Source organism: Podarcis erhardii, assembly GCF_964252035.2.
Source record: "Podarcis erhardii genome assembly, chromosome: 3".
In the NCBI taxonomy this organism is placed as follows: Eukaryota; Metazoa; Chordata; class Lepidosauria; order Squamata; family Lacertidae; genus Podarcis; species Podarcis erhardii.
The window spans coordinates 32225016-32245069 of record NC_138507.1 but is presented as its reverse complement, the minus strand read 5'-3'; the positions used below and the strand labels follow the sequence as shown (position 1 = coordinate 32245069).

At 43.3% G+C, this 20054-nt stretch overlaps 1 long non-coding RNA gene across 1 annotated transcript in view; it reads left to right on the top strand.

Annotated features, from left to right (window-relative positions):
• Positions 1 to 1097: 1097 nt before the first annotated feature.
• The window catches only part of LOC309339512, a 53344-nt gene continuing 34387 nt past the window's right edge, over positions 1098 to 20054 (top strand). The window contains exons 1-2 of the long non-coding RNA XR_014155430.1: positions 1098 to 1199; positions 3407 to 3528. This is a non-coding gene — a long non-coding RNA (uncharacterized lncRNA). The remainder of the gene's footprint in view (positions 1200 to 3406; positions 3529 to 20054) is intronic.

Genomic DNA, 20054 nt, shown 5'->3' with positions numbered 1-20054 from the left:
CCTCCTCACCCCTCAAAGCTAAATGAAATAAAACAAAACCCCGTACTGTTATCCAAGCATTGCACAGCAGGGTATTCATGAAGTGTAGTAGTGCCCATTATAAGCCATGTGTAACTATGAGATACATATCTGAATAACCCCTTGACTCTCTTAGCTGAATAAGGTCCTTAGCATAATTGAACTCCTGCATGCATAATGCCTTGCAGATCAGTGCGCTGTCTGAGAATGCTCTTGTGATTCCTCATTAGTGAGCATGTCTGCCTTCTGCCACTAACAGACTTAAGTTCTTTTCATCTGTTACATACCTAATTGAATTATAGATCAGTACTAAGGGAGCCCGATAAGTACTCTGCAGCAGCAACAGGCAAATCTTTAAGGTGATATAATACGGAATAATTTATTTCAGGATGCGATGAAATGGGCAGAACTCTTTCTAATGGAATGGCTAATTTTACAGGTCGAATGGGCCACCAGCATCCATAACACGAGACACCCAACAATGTGCAGAAGGTGGTCCCGCTGCTGCACAAAACTTGGCAACCACTCAATGCAACGGGGACAACACTGTCAACAGTATGAGAGTATCTAGACAGGCTCATCACAGGCAAATTATTCTCTTGTTGTTGGTCAAAGCCAAAGCACCAGTAAAACAGGGGAAAGCATATTAAAGGGTGCGACACGGCTAAACTTGCAGGACACTTCACAGTATTAATTTGTGCCTGCTAAAGAGAAGCATGACAAACCTGTGTCTTCTGAGCACTCCGTAAGACCAACAGAATCTGGATGGAGAAATATCTTGTTTTTAACTCTGATTTTTGACACACACACACACACACACACAGAGGAGAGAGAGAGAGAGAGAGAGAGAGAGAGAGAGAGGGAGAGATTAATTTTTTTTCAACCTATCATCGTGCAAATTAATGAGACTGACATGGGAGCAGCCAACATGTGATGAAAGCTTCCGCTAACAAGGTCAGCATGCAATGACTACAGAGGTGCTACTTTTAAAAGCACAAGGCACCACCCAGCTAAAGTTGGGGTGGGGCAGAGCAGAGCATTTTGATTTGCATGGGTTTGTTGTTTGTTTGTTTGTTTGTAGAAAGAAAGAAAGAAAGAAAGAAAGAAAGAAAGAAAGAAAGAAAGACAAACCTTTTCATTTACATCCAGTGTACTCCAATCATAAACTCAACTCTTTTCAGGTAACAATTCTATAACTGTCTGTTTCCGAAAAGACATATGGAAACATGTTAGGTGATCGTGTTGAATCTCTCTCTCTCTCTCTCTCTCTCTCTCTCTCTCTCTCTCTCTCTGTGTGTGTGTGTATGAGAGAGAAGACCTTCTGAGACTGAATTGCATCTCAGTTACATTTTCTCAAAAACACAGTGATTTTGATTTCAGTGAGGCAAATGATAATCGGATTCTTCTACTATCTTCATCATTACTACAAAACTGGCGTGACAACCACGGCAACCTCACAGTGGGGTAACTGTGCCCCATTAGAAATGACCAGAGGATATCAGGCTACTCTTCAGATTATGACCTCCATCAATAGGATCTTCCAATTAACATGACCCACACCCTTGAGTTTGCATTTTATTTGAATGGCTGGATCAACTACGGTTTAGTTTCTAGTTAGGTAATTACAAATCCCTAATTACTGACCGATAATCTTTCCCATGTATCGTCTTAACTTTGGCGCCAGTGACAGATGACGGAACCTTATCCCTAAGGAGTATAAATTGCCCAATCCCTCCATTTAGAGATAGGTTGTCTGTAGATCACGGGTGCTGAGGGATACATATATAAAAATAGATATGCCACTTTGCATACAGAGCATACAAGAACAGTATAAACTGATTGCTCTGGTAGCTTTTCATTAGCATGTGTAACTGAGCTTAGAAACATTGTTCACATTTATGCATGACTATTAGTGGTATTTATACTTTATTAAGGTGATTTCAATTAAAAGAAAAAAGTGATACAGAAAGAAAAGGAAAAGTGAGAGGGAGAAAAACAACAACAACAAAGTTATGTATAAAAGCGAGAATATGCAAAAGAAAGAAAGAAGTAATATATGATATTCCCATACACTCTTATATAAATTGGTATAGTGTTATTGTCCTAGTGCTTATGTATGTGTTAATAGCCAGCTACATTTTGTATAAACTCATTCCAAATGTGATTGTATTTATCCATACAGAGTCTGTGCCAGTGAGCATAAGTTCATAAATTGCAAGAGATGTCATATCGTCAGTCCACTGACTGAAGGGTATCATACTTTTATTTTCCCAATTCCTCAGTATCAATCTCTTGGCCACCATTGTTGTTTAGTCATTTAGTTGTGTCCAACTCTTCGTGACCCCATGGACCAGAGCACGCCAGGCACTCCTGTCTTCCACTGCCTCCCGCAGTTTGGTGAAACTCATACTGGTAGCTTCGAGAACACTGTCCAACCATCTCGTCCTCTGTCGTCCCCTTCTCCTTCTGCCCTCAATCTTTCCCAGCATCAAGGTCTTTTCCAGGGAGTCTTCTCTTCTTGGCCACCATTTGGGTACCGAAAATCCATTTCCATTGTCCTGTTAATAATTTCCATACTGCAGGTACAGTGGTACCTCGGGTTACATACGCTTCAGGTTACAGACTCCGCTAACCCAGAAATATTACCTCGGGTTGAGAACTTTGCTTCAGGATGAGAACAGAAATCGTGAAGCGGCGGCGCAGCGGCAGCAGGAGGCCCCATTAGCTAAAGTGGTGCTTCAGGTTAAGAACAGTTTCAGGTTAAGAAAGGACCTCCGGAATGAATTAAGTACTTAACCCGAGGTACCACTGTATATAGTTCCATAAAATATTCTCCGCTGAAAGATTTAACTTTTTCCACAGTCCAGCCCTTTCTCTCCAAACCTATTAAGTACAGAGCACTGTACGAACATACGTTCCAAAGAGGCATTGTACTTGCCACGTCTCCAACACTGAGCTATCTTAGCTAACCCTTTTTTATACAACCGTAAATTATTATTGAGACGCGGGTGGCGCTGTGGGTAAAACCTCAGCACCTAGGACTTGCTGATTGCATGGTTGGCGGTTTGAATCCCCGCGGCGGGGTGCGCTCCCGTCGTTCGGTCCCAGCGCCTGCCAACCTAGCAGTTCGAAAGCACCCCCGGGTGCAAGTAGATAAATAGGGACCGCTTACCAGCGGGAAGGTAAACGACGTTCCGTGTGCTGCGCTGGCTCGCCAGATGCAGCCTGTCACGCTGGCCATGTGACCTGGAAGTGTCTGCGGACAGCACTGGCTCCCGGCCTATAGAGTGAGATGAGCGCACAACCCCTAGAGTCTGGCAAGACTGGCCCGTACAGGCAGGGGTACCTTTACCTTTACCTTTCAATTATTATTATTGGTGTCCTGCAGATGTTTTGGAGTACAGCTCACATCTCTCTTGATCACTGGACATCCTGGGCAAGGCTGATGATAGGTGTGCTAGTCTGAAACAGCCGGAGGAAGCCTGAACTAGGTTTATTTCCAGTGCTTTAGTAAGTATTATGGATTTGCTGTTCACAGATTCAATCCTCCCTTACAAATTTGGAATCTCTAATGCACACATCAGGCATGATTTTTTTTTGGGGGGGGGGGAAGTCTTATATAAATCTCCACAAAAGTGAATCTCATTGAATTATAGAATTGTAGAGTTGGAAGGGACCCTGAGGATCATCTGGTCCAACCCGTGGCAATGCAGGACTTTGCAACTGTCCCATCTGGGGATTGAACCTGCAACCTTTGTATTATCAGCACTATGCTCTAAACAACTGAGCTATCCAGGACGGTCAATTGACTTCAGTGTGGCTCAGTTCCAGGGAAATGGATACAGGATTGTAGCCTGTCCACCTGGAAATCCTATAGAAATCTATGGAACAGGCTTAACAGCAGCTCGCTTTCTAAAGTCCACTCAGCTTAAGACTGATTCCTTATTGATTTCCAGCAATGGGCTTTCACTCGATTGCACCCACTGAGGCTCCTTGCTGCCTATGGGCTAGCAACATCCAGTTCTCTACACCACAAGTCCCCCACCCTCATCCAATCTGCATATCCAACTGCCTTTTGGGGTGTGTCATCACCATCTCAAACTCAATTAAATCTGAGATTTAATATTTCATTTCTTTGGATATTTTCTTTGCCTGCCATTCAGCTTCGCTATTCAATACACCCAATACATCAGAATGCAGTGAAGGCATATTTACCACAGTTTTGCTGTAGGGGAAAGAGTTTACATATGCTGTTTGTAGATTGGTTTCTGTACCTTTTAAGGAATTTATCAGTCCCGAACACATTTCTTTGTGTGTGTATGTTTAAACTGACTATTGCTCTGATGAAAACAGCATTGTCCTCTGAAGGAACAGCGGTGTGTTCGGAGGAAACCACGTCTTCAGGAGAGACTATGCTGTGGTCAGTTTACTCTCTGGGCCCAAACTAAGAGAAACTTCTTTAAAGAATTTTCTTTTCTTCCCCCTCCCTTCTTCTTAAAAAACCCCGACAATTTCTGGTGACTGATTGTTTGCTGGACCTGGTGGGGAAATCTGAATGGAGGAAGACATCCTTTCACTTCGTTGAGGAAAACCACAGCTCGTAATTCCTTCACAAGCGTACAATGCCCAACCTTGTATTTTTCAAGCCATCTAAACCTCCAAGTCTGATTAGATTATAATGTGCTTAAGTGCCTTTTATAAGTCAGTACGTCAGAGCATTTTTTTATTCTCCCTGGTAGCCTTGCAAAAGCAAATGTGGCTTTGAGAAAACACACGTTCCAGTGGTCCTTTCCTTGCACTTTCTGAATTGCTCATTCACCAAACACTATAGCTCTTGACCTATCTTTCTCTGTTTGAATGGCCTGTTATGAAAAGCACACACAGAGAGGTAGAATCAAAATGATGGATTTCTGTTAAAGATGGATGCAAACTGTAGTTGTAGATTAAAACGAGTTGAAGAGCAAGAAAGACATATAAACCATAGCCCTATTCACTCATTCTCCTCCACTACCCTATGTATACATTATTACCATCATGCAAGGGAAGAGATGAGGGTCTTGGCTGCTCTCACACATCCCCAGCCCCATACTTTCAACCATCCACTCCCCAGCTCCCCTGAAGAATTTAGAACCATGAAAGGACTGCATTCAGCCACCCAGGCCTGAGGTTGCTCACCTATTCACCAGGTAGGGATGGGAGAGGAAACTGAATCAGTTTGTATTTAAAGGTCAAGCTCCCTGATGCATGCTTTCTGAAAGAATAATAGAATTGTAGAGTTGGAGGGGACCCTGAGGGTAATCTAGTCCAGCCCCCCCTGCAATGCAGGAATCTCAGCTAAACATCCATGACAGATGGCCATCTAAACTCTGCATTAAAATCTCCAAGGACGGAGAGTCCACAGCTTTCTGAGGAAGTCCGTTCCACTGTCAGACAGCTCTGATTGTCAGAAAGTTCTTCCTGGTGTTTAGTCAGACTCTCCTTTCTTGTAACCTGAAGGTACTGTTTCAGGTCCTACCCTCCAGAGCAAGAGAATACAAGCTTGCACCATTTCCCATGCGACAGCCCTTTAGCAATCATATATTTTCTCCTCCACTTCTTTTCCAGGCTGAAATATACCCAACTCCCTCAACTGTTCCTCAGAAGGCTTGGTTTCCAGACTCTTGATCAGCTTGGTTGCCCTCATCTGCACACATTCCAACTCGTCAATATCCTTCTTAAATTGTGGTGCCCAGAACTGGACACAGGATTCCACGTGTGATTTAACCAAGGCAGAATAAAGTGGCAATATGACTACCCTTGATCAGGACGCAGCTGGTGCTATGGTCTAAACTACTGAACCACTTGGACTTGCCCATCCAAAGGTCGGCAGTTCAAATCCCCGCAACAGAGTGAGCTCCCATTGTTCTATCCCTGCTTCTGCTAACCTAGCAGTTTGAAAGCATGCCAGTGCAAGTAGATAAATAGGTACCGCTGAGGCGGGAAGGTAAACTGTGTTTCCATGCACTCTGGCACTCATCACGGTGTCCTGTTGTGCCAGAAGTGGTTTAGTCATGCTGGCCACATGACCCTGAAAGCTGTCTGTGGACAAATGCTGGCTCCCTTGGCCTGAAAGCGAGGTGAGCGTCACAACCCCATAGTCACCTTTGACTGGACTAAACCACCCAGCGGTCCTTTACCTTTTTACCTGTCATGGTGCTGTCAGTGGCTCCTGGTTGCCCAGGAAGGCATAAAGACAAGGAACAGTTTCCCGTTTTATTTCAAACTTTACAGAGAGAGGTTGTAGAACCCAGCCTCTTGGATAACGGCATTGTCCAGAGTGCATCTCCACCCCGCTTCTCTCTCACTTCCTCATTCGTCATCATCATCACCTCCTCTATGGGTGCCACTAAATGCCCTCTGTCATGGAGTTCTTTGCTCTCCTACTTCTAAGGAGATGGTTCTGGGAGATGGTGGGTCTGAAATGCTTTCTAGTGACAACGTGTTAGCCAGCTGTTGCTCCAGCTCTGCCTGCTCCTCCTCTCCCATTATATCCCAACTCTCCCCCTCCTCTTCCTCTGAGCTGTGACCTCTGTCAACCCCTGTTGTAAATCTATACTGTCTTCCTCTTCCTCCTCCCTGGAAGGGTCAGGATGGGGAGGCAGTTTCCACCACTCCTCCTTCTCTGCCCAGCTCCTGACATTACTTTTACCTTATTTCTGTTGATGCAGCCTAGAATAGCATTCACATTTTTGGGCTGTTGCATCACACTGTTGACTCACAATAAGCTTGTGGTCTACTAAGACTCCTGGTTCCTTTTCACATGTGAGACGGGCAAGATAGATGCCTCCAGAAGCTCACAAGTGGCTTCAGTGTCTTTCCTTAAGATGTTGCTGGACTCCAACTCCCACCATCCCTGCTACTAGCAGTGCTATTTTTCGGGGAAAAGAGGTTCCAGAACTCACCATGAATTCCTCCCTTGCTCTCTAATAATGGCAATGGTGCCAACCTGGTTTATGGGAGTTGGAGTCCAATGTCTGGGGACAGAGAGCACAGTTTCTGATATACACTTCATTCTGAATTCCACAAAGAAATAAAAGTCAATTGTGCAAAGGCAGCAATCTTATTCACAACACAACTGTTAAGGTTTTATATTTCAGTTACGGGAGCAACACCTCTCCCTTTTCCCGCCACCCCATTACACACACACACTCGTGTGTGGAATGTGGAGATTTAGGTGCGGATCTCCTGGGAATCTGTCCTTGGGTTTTGTCTGGTTTGTAATAATATTTCATGCACAAGAGGAAAGTATCTAATAGGACTGCCAGATGTCTTCTATTTTAAGTAATGACCTTTATCTTAAAGGGTTGTTCCTTCTTCCAGAACATCATAGAAACATATGGATAGCTCTTATTTCAAAACATTACCACTTCATAAAGCTCCACAGAAGGAACACCACGGGAGGAATATGTTGCCCCTCATTTTTGAAAGTTTGATCTGACAGTCCTAATTTCAAAGGTGCCATAATTTTGGATACTTAGCTAGTGAAATCCAGATGCTGCCTTCTGCTATAACAAAAATATAGTTAGGGTTCCCCTCCTCCCACCCCCAGTAACAAGTTGAAAGTGGATGGCAGAGATAACCCTGGAGCGAATCCCTGAACGAGGCATCCCACATTATTTCTGTTAACAAGGATAAAATAAATACCATTTGCTGCACTTTAATGGTACCACAGAGGACCTCATTCACCTTACCTTGACTTATCATAATCATCATCATTAAACATATTGTTTCCCTCAAGTGTACGTTAATCCATGTGTCGCTATGGTTTTGACAAATACATTCCAAATATCATTAAATTTGTCCATGCATAATCTTCGTCTGAAGATGATCCCTTCATGGGTTGCAAGAGTTATCATTTTGTCTATCCATTGATCAAAGGGGGGGGGGGGGCATATTTTTGTCCTTCCAGTGTATCAGTCTTTTTGCAGATGCGAGGGCACAGAAAATCCATTTATGTTGACTGATTGTCTGGCCCCATATACCGTGAAGTGAGATGAGCGCTGCACCTCATAGTCGCCTTTGATGGACTTAACCACCCAGGGGTCGTTTCCCCTTTTTTACCTTTATTTCAGTATATAATTTAAAATGATGTTATCTTCTGGAATTTTTAGATCTTTCCCCACAATAATATTTATACACCCTAATGTTTTCTTCTAATTTTTAAAAATAATAATTTTAATTAGTTTTCAATTACAGTCGAATAATAACCTCATTATTACAATGCCAATTTATAATACCATTATTAATACTATCCCCCCCCAAATGACAATAGCAGACGCTGTATAAACATATGTTTCAAGGATGCAATGCAGAAAATACTACCTTGACTTGTCTTCAGATCAGATGAAGCTGAGAAAGAAATGTGTTTGCCCAATCAGGCCAAGCTACTTGGATCAACACAAAAGCTACGCAGGAGTTGTGCATTTCTGCACACCCTGCAGATGTGGTACCTCTAGGCTGAGCCTGTCCCAGACACATATCGAAACCAAGCCCTCATAACACACCTGCTTTACCCACAAGCACCTGGAGGTCTGCCCAGGTAGAGATGTCAATTGACAACAGTGAGGAAGTAGGGGTCTTCTGCAGCTGTTGGTTGAGAGAAGGAGGGATGCACAGTCTTGGCTTTCCCCAAAGAACCCTGGGAACTCTAGTTTATTTAACGTGTTCTAACTACTCTCATGGATGCAGGTGGCGCTGTGGGTTAAACCACAGAGCCTAGGACTTGCCGATCAGAAGGTTGGAAGTTCGAATCCCCGTGATGGGGTGAGCTCCCATTGTTCAGTCCCTGCTCCTGCCAACCTAGCAGTTTGAAAGCACGTCAAAGTGCAAGTAGATAAATAGGTACTGCTCCGGCGGGAAGGTAAACAGCGTTTCTGTGCGCTGCTCTGGTTCGCCAGAAGCGGCTTAGTCATGCTGGCCACATGACCTGGAAGCTGTACGCCAGCTCCCTCAGCCAATAAAGCTAGATGAGCGCCACAACCCCAGAGTTGGTCACGACTGGACCTAATGGTCAGGGATCCCTTTACCTTTAACTACTCTCACAGCCCTTAGCCAAATACAGTTCTTGGGATGGGGGTGGGGAGGGTGAATATTAAAGTGGTATAAGAGTGCTCTAAATGACGGTGTGTATGTGACCTTTGTACAGTGGTACCTCTGGTTACGTACTTAATTCATTCCAGAGGTCCGTTCTTAACCTGAAACTGTTCTTAACCTGAAGCACCACTTTAACTAATGGGGCCTCCCGCTGCTGCTGCGCCGCGTGATTTCTGTTCTCATCCTGAAGCAAAGTTCTTAACCCGAGGTACTATTTCTGGGTTAGCAGAGTCTGTAACCTGAAGCGTATGTAACCTGAAGGTATTTAACCCGAGGTACCACTGTATTTATTATATCAAACCTAAACATGAAAGTCCTGGATAGCTCAGTTGGTTAGAGCATGGTGCTGATAACACCAAGGTTGCAGATTCGAACCCCGGATGGAACAGCTGTAAAGTCCTTAGGGAACCTTCCAATTCTACAATTCTATAATTCTATATACTAGCAGTACAAAAGGGAACCCCTGACTCCACTTGTCTGCTAAATGGCTTGTGCTAACAAAAAGAATTATACTTTGGACTTAAGGAAGATTTCCAGCATGCGTTTTGCTGCACAAAAAGAGGAAGTCGCAGTGTTCCCGGCATGAGACAAAAACAATGGCATTTGTCAGTTGTGTGCAAGAAGCCATTATTTTCTGTGGGGTGATATTGACATCGGCCTTTCCACTGTGGTATAATCAGATTTCCTCAGCTAGGCCTCCCTGTAAACTAGGTGAGTTTTTTAAAAAAATAAAATAAAATAAAAAATAAAAATAAAAAACCAAGCTATTCTCGAACAGACCTTGTAAAAATAAATGAAGCAATGAAATTAAGCTGAAAGCTAAGGAAAGGTGCTGAGTGTTAAACAGGCCAAGGGGAGGGGGAATCTGTTAATCATTTTATTAGTGTTTTTGTTTCAGTCAAAGTCTTTGGAAATCCTGGTAATTTCTTGCAGCTGAAAAGCTGCTGATTTTGTGAGAAAGGAACGCTGTTATTCCCAGTCATGGATCTGGCTTGTTTTGACTATGGAAGTTCTAGTTCAAAAGCCCTATGAATGAGCTATTAGGCAGGGGGTGGGGAGTAGTTTTACATTTGTCTAAACCTTTTTTATTCAGACCAACCCCAAAGTGAAGTGGAAATCCACATTGTTTTAAATTTTGAGGATGTCAATGGCTGAGCTCACAGGTAATGTATGATAGGTGACAATCCATAATGATTTGTATGACCTCATACCTTTCGTCTGTTGGGAGATCATTGCTTGGGATGGCATGAAACTAAACTCTATGATATAACAAGAAGAGTAATACTCTTTCTGGCTATCCAGCAATGACAAGAGCAATTATCCAGCAATGACAAAATGACACCTGGGTCCCTTCCAAGTCTATGATTCTATGATTGTTATGATTCTATTATATTACTTTATAGATTGAGGGATGTGGGTGGTGCTGTGGTCTCTAAACCACTGAGCCTCTTGGGCTTGCCAATCGGAAGGTCGGTGGTTCAGATCCATGTGACGGGCTGAGCTACTGTTGCTCTGCCAACCTAGCAGTTCAAAAGTACACCAGTGCAAGTAGATAAATAGGTACCACTGCGGTGGGAAGGTAAACGCCGTTTCCATGTGCTCTGGCTTCCGTCATGGCGTCCCATTGCTCCAGAAGTGGCTTAGTCATGCTGGCCACATAACCCGGAAAGCTGTCTGTGGACAAACGCCAGCTCCCTTGGCCTGAAAAGTGAGATGAGTGCCGCACCCCATATTTGCATTTACTGGACTTAACCATCCAGGGGTACTTTACTTTTACGTTTACCTTTTACTTTATAGATGTGTTGTCTTTGGAAAAAGGCAACATCCTGGGCCAGTTCAGCTTCAGATATAATGGCCAAACAATGATATGGCTTTGGGCAGGAGGCTTCAGGTTCAACTGCTCCCTTTTCCATCACCTGCTCCCTCCCTCACTTCCTGGTATAAGAAAACCATTGTTTGCTGTTGTGTCTAGTTTGGGTAAACTATGGTTTACCTCAAAACGAGAATTGGAAATCATACCGGGCCATTGTCACATTCTTCTGCCCCAGACAGATTTAAGTAGCTGTTGAAAAAGATGCAGGATACTCCTCTTCTGGTATATGAAAAAGCAGCAACTGTGTAGTAAACTAGAGAGGAGGGAGAAACTACACTAGGAAAAATAATGGAAGATAGAATTGCTAAGGCTGGTGAGAACCCAGATATGAAATTGGTTTAAGAACCAGTAACTACTCCTAGTTATAGAGGTAGAAGGACCTAAACAGTATAGAAATTTATTCATGTATCCGAGGACAGCAGCAAGAATGTTATTAGCCCAAAAATGGAAAGAAGTCCCAACGAAAGAAGAATGGATACAAAAACTTATGGAATATGCAGAAACTTACCGTATTTTTTGCTCCATAAGACTCACGTTTCCCCTCCTAAAAAGTAAGGGTAAATGTGTGTGCGTCTTATGGAGCGAACGCAGGCTGCGCAGCTATCCCAGAAGCCAGAACAACAAGAGAGATCGCTGCTTTCGCTGCGCAGCGATCCCTCTTGCTGTTTTGGCTTCTGAGATTCAGAATATTTTTTTTCTTGTTTTCCTCCTCCAAAAACTAGGTGCGTCTTATGGTCTGGGGCGTCTTATAGAGCGGAAAATACGGTACCGTACTTAAAAAATAAGAAATCAAGATAGTAAACTTTTTATAAAAGAATGGAAATGGTTTATTGAATTTCCGAGGCACGTTTGAAAATGGAAGCATTCACTTCCAGGTTTTTGGCGTTCGGTTTCCGAATCATTCAGCTTCCGAGAAACTTGAAAACAGGTTCCACTGTATAGGAGAGTTTTTTAAAATGTTTAGTGTTTTATTATGTTTTTATATATGTTGGAAGTTGCCCAGAGTGTCTGGGGCAACCCAGTCAGATAAGCGGTGTAGTATTATTATTATTATTATTATTATTATTATTATTATTATTATTAACGTCCCCATTTAATCAGAGAAATGTTGGAGCGTATGTGCTACTAGAAAAATTGTCTTAATCTTTCTCAAGGCTGGCTGATAGGACTCAATGAAAATATGTAGTTATAATGTTCCTCAAGGGAAGACTTTTTTATATTTCATTGCACCAAACGGAAGAAATTTGTCACTTTCAACCTTGGCTTCTCTCTTTAAAAAATGCCCATGTTTGCCAAAGAATGGGATATGCCATGTCCTTGCTGGTCTATAAGGGCAATAAAGCGCCCAGACTCTCAGTTTTTATCAACTGCTAGTATGCCTTTAACAAATCACAATTAAACATTAACAGCCGAGGGAGCAATGTGGAAGGGTCTACAGGACTTTGAAGGCATATTTGCCAATTAAGCAAAGTCTGACATGAGAGTAAAGGTGGCAGCGATCCAAGCCAGAGAAATGAAAGTCAACCACTTCAGAAGCATTCATTAGCTCAACAGGCATTCTTTGTGGGGCCTGTTTCTTTACTATTGCCAAATCCACACCCTGTTCAGGAACTCACTAAGGCTCTGGGAAAGTTTGCTCAGATAAGCTTATTATGGAAATAACACTTTGTCACCCTTTACAATTTGCTTCTTGTTAAATTATCTTTTATCTGCTCTCTGGACTATTTGCCACCTCTCTGTAGATGCCATTCTTGGGGAGGGGTGGGGGAGAAGAGAATGTGATTGTATTGGATTCTTCCATTTACACTATCAAGTTCTTTTTTTAAAGGCCTTTAGACATACCGTACATTGTCATTGTCTGTCTGAATTAATTCATTTTCTTAACTAGTGGCAGGACTGCAGAGGGCATATAATGCAGAATACCTTTATTTATTTTGAAGCATTTTGATCCTGGTCTTCAGCCAAAAAAGGCTGCCATACAGAGGTCATTCATAAGCCATTTCCTGGTGTCAGGCATATGGTCTAAACCAGGGGTAGTCTACCTTTTTATACCTTATTGTTGTTGTTTAGTCGTTTAGTCATGTCCGACTCTTCGTGACCCCATGGACCAGAGCACACCAGGCACTCCTGTCTTCCACTGCCTCCCGCAGTTTGGTCAGATTCATGCTGGTAGCTTTGAGAACACTGTCCAACCATCTCGTCCTCTGTCGTCCCCTTCTCTTTGTGCCCTCCATCTTTCCCAACATCAGGGTCTTTTACAGGGAGTCGTCTCTTCTCATGAGGTGGTCAAAGTATTGGAGCCTCAGCTTCACGATCTGATCTGTCCTTCCAGTGAGCACTCAGAGCTGATTTCCTTCAGAATGGAGAGGTTTGATCTTCTTGCAGTCCATGGGACTCTCCAGAGTCTCCTCCAGCACCATAATTTAAAAGCATCATTTTTTTGGCGATCAGCCTTCTTTATGGTCCAGCTCTCACTTCCATACATCACTACTGGGAAAACCATAGCTTTAACTATACAGACCTTTTTTGGCAAAGTGATGTCTCTGCTTTTTAAGATGCTGTCTAGGTTTGTCATTGCTTTCCTCCCAAGAAGCAGGCGTCTTTTGATTTCATGACTGCTGTCACCATCCGCAGTGATTATGGAGCCCAAGAAAGTAAAATCTCTCACTGCCTCCATTTCTTCCCCTTCTATTTGCCAGGAGGTGATGGGCCCAGTATGCCCACTAATGCATCTTTCTTGATGGTAAAATTTCCTTACCGCCCACCAGTGCTCGATGGAAGGATTCAGCTTGTGCTGTAGAACCCCCTAACACCCACCTAGAATTCTGAAACACCCGCTAGTGGGCGGTAGGGACCAGGTTGACAGCCCCTGATCTAAACAGACACAAAATAAAAGGGGAAGAGGTTGGAAGGGAGGAAGGATAAAACCTAACTTAGGCTGACTAACTCTTAGTTATGAAGCTCTTATATTAGCCAGCGGAGATGCAGGAGTGCCAACTCTGAGGGGTGGAAGTGCCGTCAGCCCCCTTAATATTTCTTAGCAAGGGGCTCAGCCCCCCAAATATTGAGGGGACTGAGGAGGCCAAACCACCAAGCCGAGTGCAACGCAGCTTCAATGGCCACGTGGCCTTGTCACTCGCACTCAAGAGTCTGATTTGATGCTGTGCCATCATCCTCCCGATGATGTGGCTCCTCCTGATGACACGAGTTTTTTTAAAAAGCTCAATTTTGGGGTCTTTCTAAAAATAGCACCCTGTTTTTTTTCTTTTTGAAATATGGGAAACAACTCTGGGAAATCCTCCCCAAAACAAGCTCAACAAGTCTGGGCAATCCCCCCCATTTCCTAAATTTGGAGTCCCACAAAATAGGGGTTGTCTTATACACGGGGGCATGTTATACATAGAAAAATACAGTATTCTCTCTCTCTCTCTCTCTCTCTCTCTCTCTCTCTCTCTCTCTGTTGGTTCTTATGCACTGGGAATTGTGCAGATGACACTGAAGAACGCATAGGTCTGCAGGAAAGAGGCATGATTATTGGAAAATCATGAAAAATTAGGCATCAAAGAAAAGGGCAGATTGAAAATTGCTGCAGCCGCCATGTCTGCAGAGGTTATTTACATAAAAGGCTCTGTGATTATGTCCTCTACCATTCCATTAAAAATAGTTCTTAACTTATAATGGATTATCTGGAGCAACACATGGGATCCCCCCCCCCCCGCTATCTCCGATATGCAGGCCTCTTGATAAGGGGCTCCCATCGCCCAGTTTGTACTATGAACTTTTCACCTTCTATGTGCCTGGTGGAGAAGAATATGTTTCTCTGTGTAGATGGAAAAGAAAAATGTTGTATGTGGAATGTCCAGACTGGTTGTATTTCATCTTTGCTGAACTCTGAAAAGTTGGCGGTTTAAAAGTAAAATAAAAATCTCTGACCATTCCAGATTCTCAAACATCCAAATGGACAATACTTCTAACACTCCTATTCATTTCAGAACTGGAAGAAAGTATTTGGGGCTCCCTTCAGATAACTCAAGTATTTGAATCTAGCAGTACCCTGAAGAAGCCCTGAAAGCTGCCTTTTGAACAACCAACCAAGCAGATCTGGAGGGTTCCTAACATCCACACTATACAGTTGTACCTCAGAAGTTAAATGGAATCTGTTCCAGAAGTCCGTTTGACTTCCAAAATGTTTGGAAACCAAAGTGTGGCTTCTGATTGGCTGCAGCAAGCTCCTGCAACCAATCGGACGCAGTGGAAGCCCCATCGGATGTTCGGCTTCCAATATTAGTTTGCAAACCCGAATAGTTACTTCTGGGTTTGTGGCGTTTGGGAGCCAAAACGTTGGGGAACTAAGCTGTTCGAAAACCAACATACGACTGTACATTAAAAGTAAAATAATAGCATAATAACAATTGCATAATAACATCACAAAACAGAAATATAATAACATAGCAAAAATCACATTTCAGTGATGTCATCATAGAACTGTTGAATTGGAAGGTACCCCAAGGCTCATGTAGTCCAACCCCCTACAACTGCTGAAATCTCAACTAAAGCATCCCTGACAGATGACTATCCAATATCAAGATGCCCTTCTCAAGTCCAAGACAGCTCTGAGCAATCACCCCCAATTTCTTCCGATAATTCAAATTTGGCAAGCTTCCTTTGGGGTCCTCTCAGCCCTTGTAGCATAATCTTTTCAGGACTATAATGAAAGTGCTAATTAAGGTCATTGTGTTTCCTTAGAAACCCTTTGATATCCAGCGGCAGAAGGCTGTGCCACCATTGGGCTAAAAGTCTAGCTATGCCCCTAAATTGTTTGGCTCTTAATCACTTCTATTGGTGTCCATCGGAAGGTTCCATTGTCTTCATTGAGAAATGAATCAGAACCTTTTGGCTGGGTGTAATTACAGTGGTACCTCGGGTTAAGAACTTAATTTGTTCTGGGGGTCCGTTCTGAACCTGAAACTGTTCTTAACCTGAGGTACCACTTTAGCTAACGGGACCTCCTGCTGCTGCCGCCGTACGATTTCTGTTCTCATCCTGAAGCAAAGTTCTTAACCCGAGGTACTATATCTGGGTTAGCGGAGTCTGTAACCTGAAGCGTCTATAACCCAAGGTACCACTGTACATTGGGTTTTTTAAAAATAGAGACCCATCTGCCTGCACCCTGTCTCCAGAGTGGTGCATGCTCTTGTTATCTCCTGTTTGGACTACTGCAATGCTCTCTATGTGGGGCTACCTTTGAAGGTGACGTGAAAACTACAACAAATCCAGAATGCGGCAGCTAGTCTGGTGACTGGGAGTGGCTGCCAGGACCATATAACACCGGTCTTAAAGGATCTTCACTGGCTCCTAGCAGAATTCAAAGTGTTGGTGCTGACCTTTAAAACCCTAAATGGCTTCAGCCCAGTATACCTGAAGGAGCGTCTCCACCCCCATTGGTCTGCCTGAGGTCCTCATCTGAGGGTCTTCTGCTGGTTCCCTCACTGTGAGAAGCAAAGGTACAGGGAACCAGGTAGAAGGCCTTCTCGGCAGTGGCGCCCACCCTGTAGAACGTCTTCCCATCAGATGTCAAGGAAATAAAAAACTATATAACCTTTAGAAGACATCTGAAGGCAGCCCTGTATCGGGAAGTTTTTAATGTTTGGTGTGTGTTGGAAGCCACCCAGAGTGGCTGTGGCAACCCAGCCAGATGGGCGGGATATAAATAATAAAATGGTTGTTGTAGTTGTTCTTTTGAGGCTTCAATACACCATGCAAATTGTATATGTAAGCATGCGCATGCTGAGAGTTTTATGGGCATCGGGAAGATTTTGATGCTTGCCTTGCTGAGAACCAGCCCATCCCGAAGAATTACTCACCTGCATCATCTCAGAATATTTTCACAAATGAGTCCCCTAAGCTGTGTAACAGCACATCATGAAAAATTAAGGGGAGGCACTACATTTGCTGTTCAGCTGGCTAGCCGCAAGAATCCTATAAAATGAGCTGAATAAAGGAATGGAGGGGAATACACAAAATAAGGGTACCACAGGCAGTAAGGAGCATGGAGATGGTTTATACAAAAAGGCTGGCTTTTTATTACTATAAAAGCCAAAAATTACATGCACTATAAAGGGGCCATGTACAGTATGTGTTTGCTGCAATTTCATTTAATATCCAGGTAGATGAAGACACCCTTAAGCATTTATGTCTTGTTACCATTTTTTAACCTTTAGCTAATTACAGGACAATCCTTTACAAGTCATAATGGTCGACATGAAAGGAACAACTAATAAGATGCCTTTTTCTTCCCATTAAAATTGCCAGATGTAAGTTCTGTTAAATCGTTGTACAGAAGCTTGAAAGAAAAGTCATTTTATGGAGAAATGGCCTTGGTCAAATCATAGGGGTTTTTTTGTTGCTTTTTTTTAAAAAAAAGAAAAGGTTTGTTTTTAAAAATCCTCACTTGCAATAGTTAAAATAAATTTATGGTGGATGTTAACATATGTTGTTGGGTGCTTAAGGAAAAAAAATACAGCTAGAAGTGTTGTATAAACATAAATTAAGCTGTTAATTTGCTTCTTGCTGGTTACTGTATGCCCTCTGGGTGGTTTTGGTTTTGGTTACTGAAACAGCCCCTCGGACCGAATCCAAATACACAACTTTATGCAAAATTATATATCCATCTTAAATATGGCAATTGCTCAAATGGTAAAAATGTGTGCAAAAGAGTCAAAGGTACACTGCAAGAAAAACTTGTGTATTCAAAAGGGGGGGGTTAACTCAGGGGCTGAAATAGCACTTACAATAACATTTTATGATGATAATGATGAATAACCCTCCTTCACCCAAAGGACAGGTGACAACCATTTAAAACACAATGCTGTTGAGTTTTAAACAACTTGCAAACACAGAAATAAGGTGTGCCCTAAAAAACATGGACCTCACGTGTCAAAAACCAGAATATAGAGGTGTGCCTTCAGCATTTGAGGAAAGTTTAGAAGCATAAAATCGTAGAACTGTGAGGTGGGGAGCGACCATGAGGGTCATCTAGTCCAACCCCCTGAAATGCAGGAATCTTTGTATAATGAAGGTGCCAGACACATCTCTGTGGGAAAGGAGTTCCCAAACTTAGGGGCTGACACTAAGAATTTGACATGCACTTGCATGTTTAGCAAAAGAAAAGACGACAAGCCAATACATAAATATAAGAGCAAGGTCAATATTGTTAAGCAACCTGCATCACACAGTGGCCACTCAAATACCTGCGGGAAGCCCTGGGGTTCCATACGTAGACATCGTGACCCCTTTGTTGGATTTTAGTGCTATTTTTCTGCATCTTGTGCTTTTTTCAAGCTATTTTTGTGCCAGTGCAGCTTTTGTACTGATTGGCAGCTGGCTGTACCTGCATTCTATTTATTTCGATTTTGTGAACTGCCCAGAGGACGTGGTTAATTGGGGTGGCACATGGATGCCAGCCATGAAATAAATAAAAACAAACTAATAGCTGTTGTGATAGGCCTATCCTCTAAGTAGTAGTGCCACCAACAATGATTTCAGTAGGATTATGGGTTGCTATAGGGTTGCCAGATCTCAAAAATTGAGAAATCCAGACACAAAAGATGTTGATTTTTTTTTGCAAAGTTGATGAGTTTTTTGGGGGGCAAGGACCAAAGTTGTTGAGCTTTCTTTAGTTTTGCCCAAAGTTGAGCTGCTTTTGCAAATCTCTCTCTCTCTCTCTCTCTGCAGTTTTTTAGTTATTTTTAAGGAAATTCGCCAAAATCTAGACTTTGACATAGGTTGCCATATGTCCAAATTTTCCCAGACATATGAATGATTTCCACCTGGACACTGTTTCTGATGGCCGAGCATGTCCGGAAAATTCTGGACATATTGCAACCCTAGTTCCTAGCCATTTTAGCAACCCAGAGAACTGCAAAAAAGAAAAGAAGAAAGGATTGCAGTGGGGTCCCCTCTATGAAAGCAGAAAACGAGAATGTGAACTTCATATGAACTCTGGTGCTCAAGGATGTAATTGTCAGTGAAGTCCAGATGTTTTCGAAAAAGGAAATGAAGATCTTCTTCTTAAGGATATAGTTGTCAGTAAGGCCTGGATGTTATAGAAACAGGGAATGAAGAAGCTCATGAGCCAGAGCCCACACCATTGAATGCATGAAATATAATCCTAATTTAGGAGGCGTATATACTAGGGAAGGGGATGCGGGTGGCGCTGTGGGTTAAACCACAGAGCCTAGGACTTGCCAATCAGAAGGTCGGCAGTTCAAATCCCCGCGACGGGGTGAGCTCCCGTGGCTTAGTCCCTGCTCCTGCCAACCTAGCAGTTCAAAAGCATGTCAAAGTGCAAGTAGATAAATAGGTACCACTCCAGCAGGAAGGTAAACGGTGCTTCCGTGCACTGCTCTGGTTCGCCAGAAGTGGCTTAGTCATGCTGGCCACATGACCTTCCTGAGACGACCTGGAGGCACGATGGCCCCTGTCTCCCTGGCAGTATCCCAACACAGATGACATCACAAATCAAGTCAGCTGATTGGGATTTGGGCATGGTTTGGGGAAAAGGCCTCACAGGCCAACCCAGAGCCCAATGGCAGTCCAACATTGGCCTGCAGGCTAGAGGTTCCCCACCCTGCCTTAAGCCCTAATAGTACACTTGAGGGCATCCCGTTACGTTCTCCTTCACACGTGAATAGCTGCCAGTCATTCCCATGGAAATACCAATAGGAAGACAAATCAGGGCACAGTGGGTGAAGAAGAGGACCCAGAAGAGTGTTTGGGTACAAAGAGACGTCTCAGGAAGCTGTACGCTGGCTCCCTCGGCCAATAAAGCAAAATGAGTGTCGCAACCCCAGAGTCGGCCACGACTGGACCTAATGGGCAGGGGTCCCTTTACATTTATATACTAGGGGAGTGCACTGTGTTCAGATTAATCCCAAGGCAAACAAGGCACCTCAGAGGAAATTTTGGCTTCTCAGAGGTGAAGAGGGCTCTGTACAACGTGGCATGAGTTAAAGCAGTGAGCCCTTGAAGT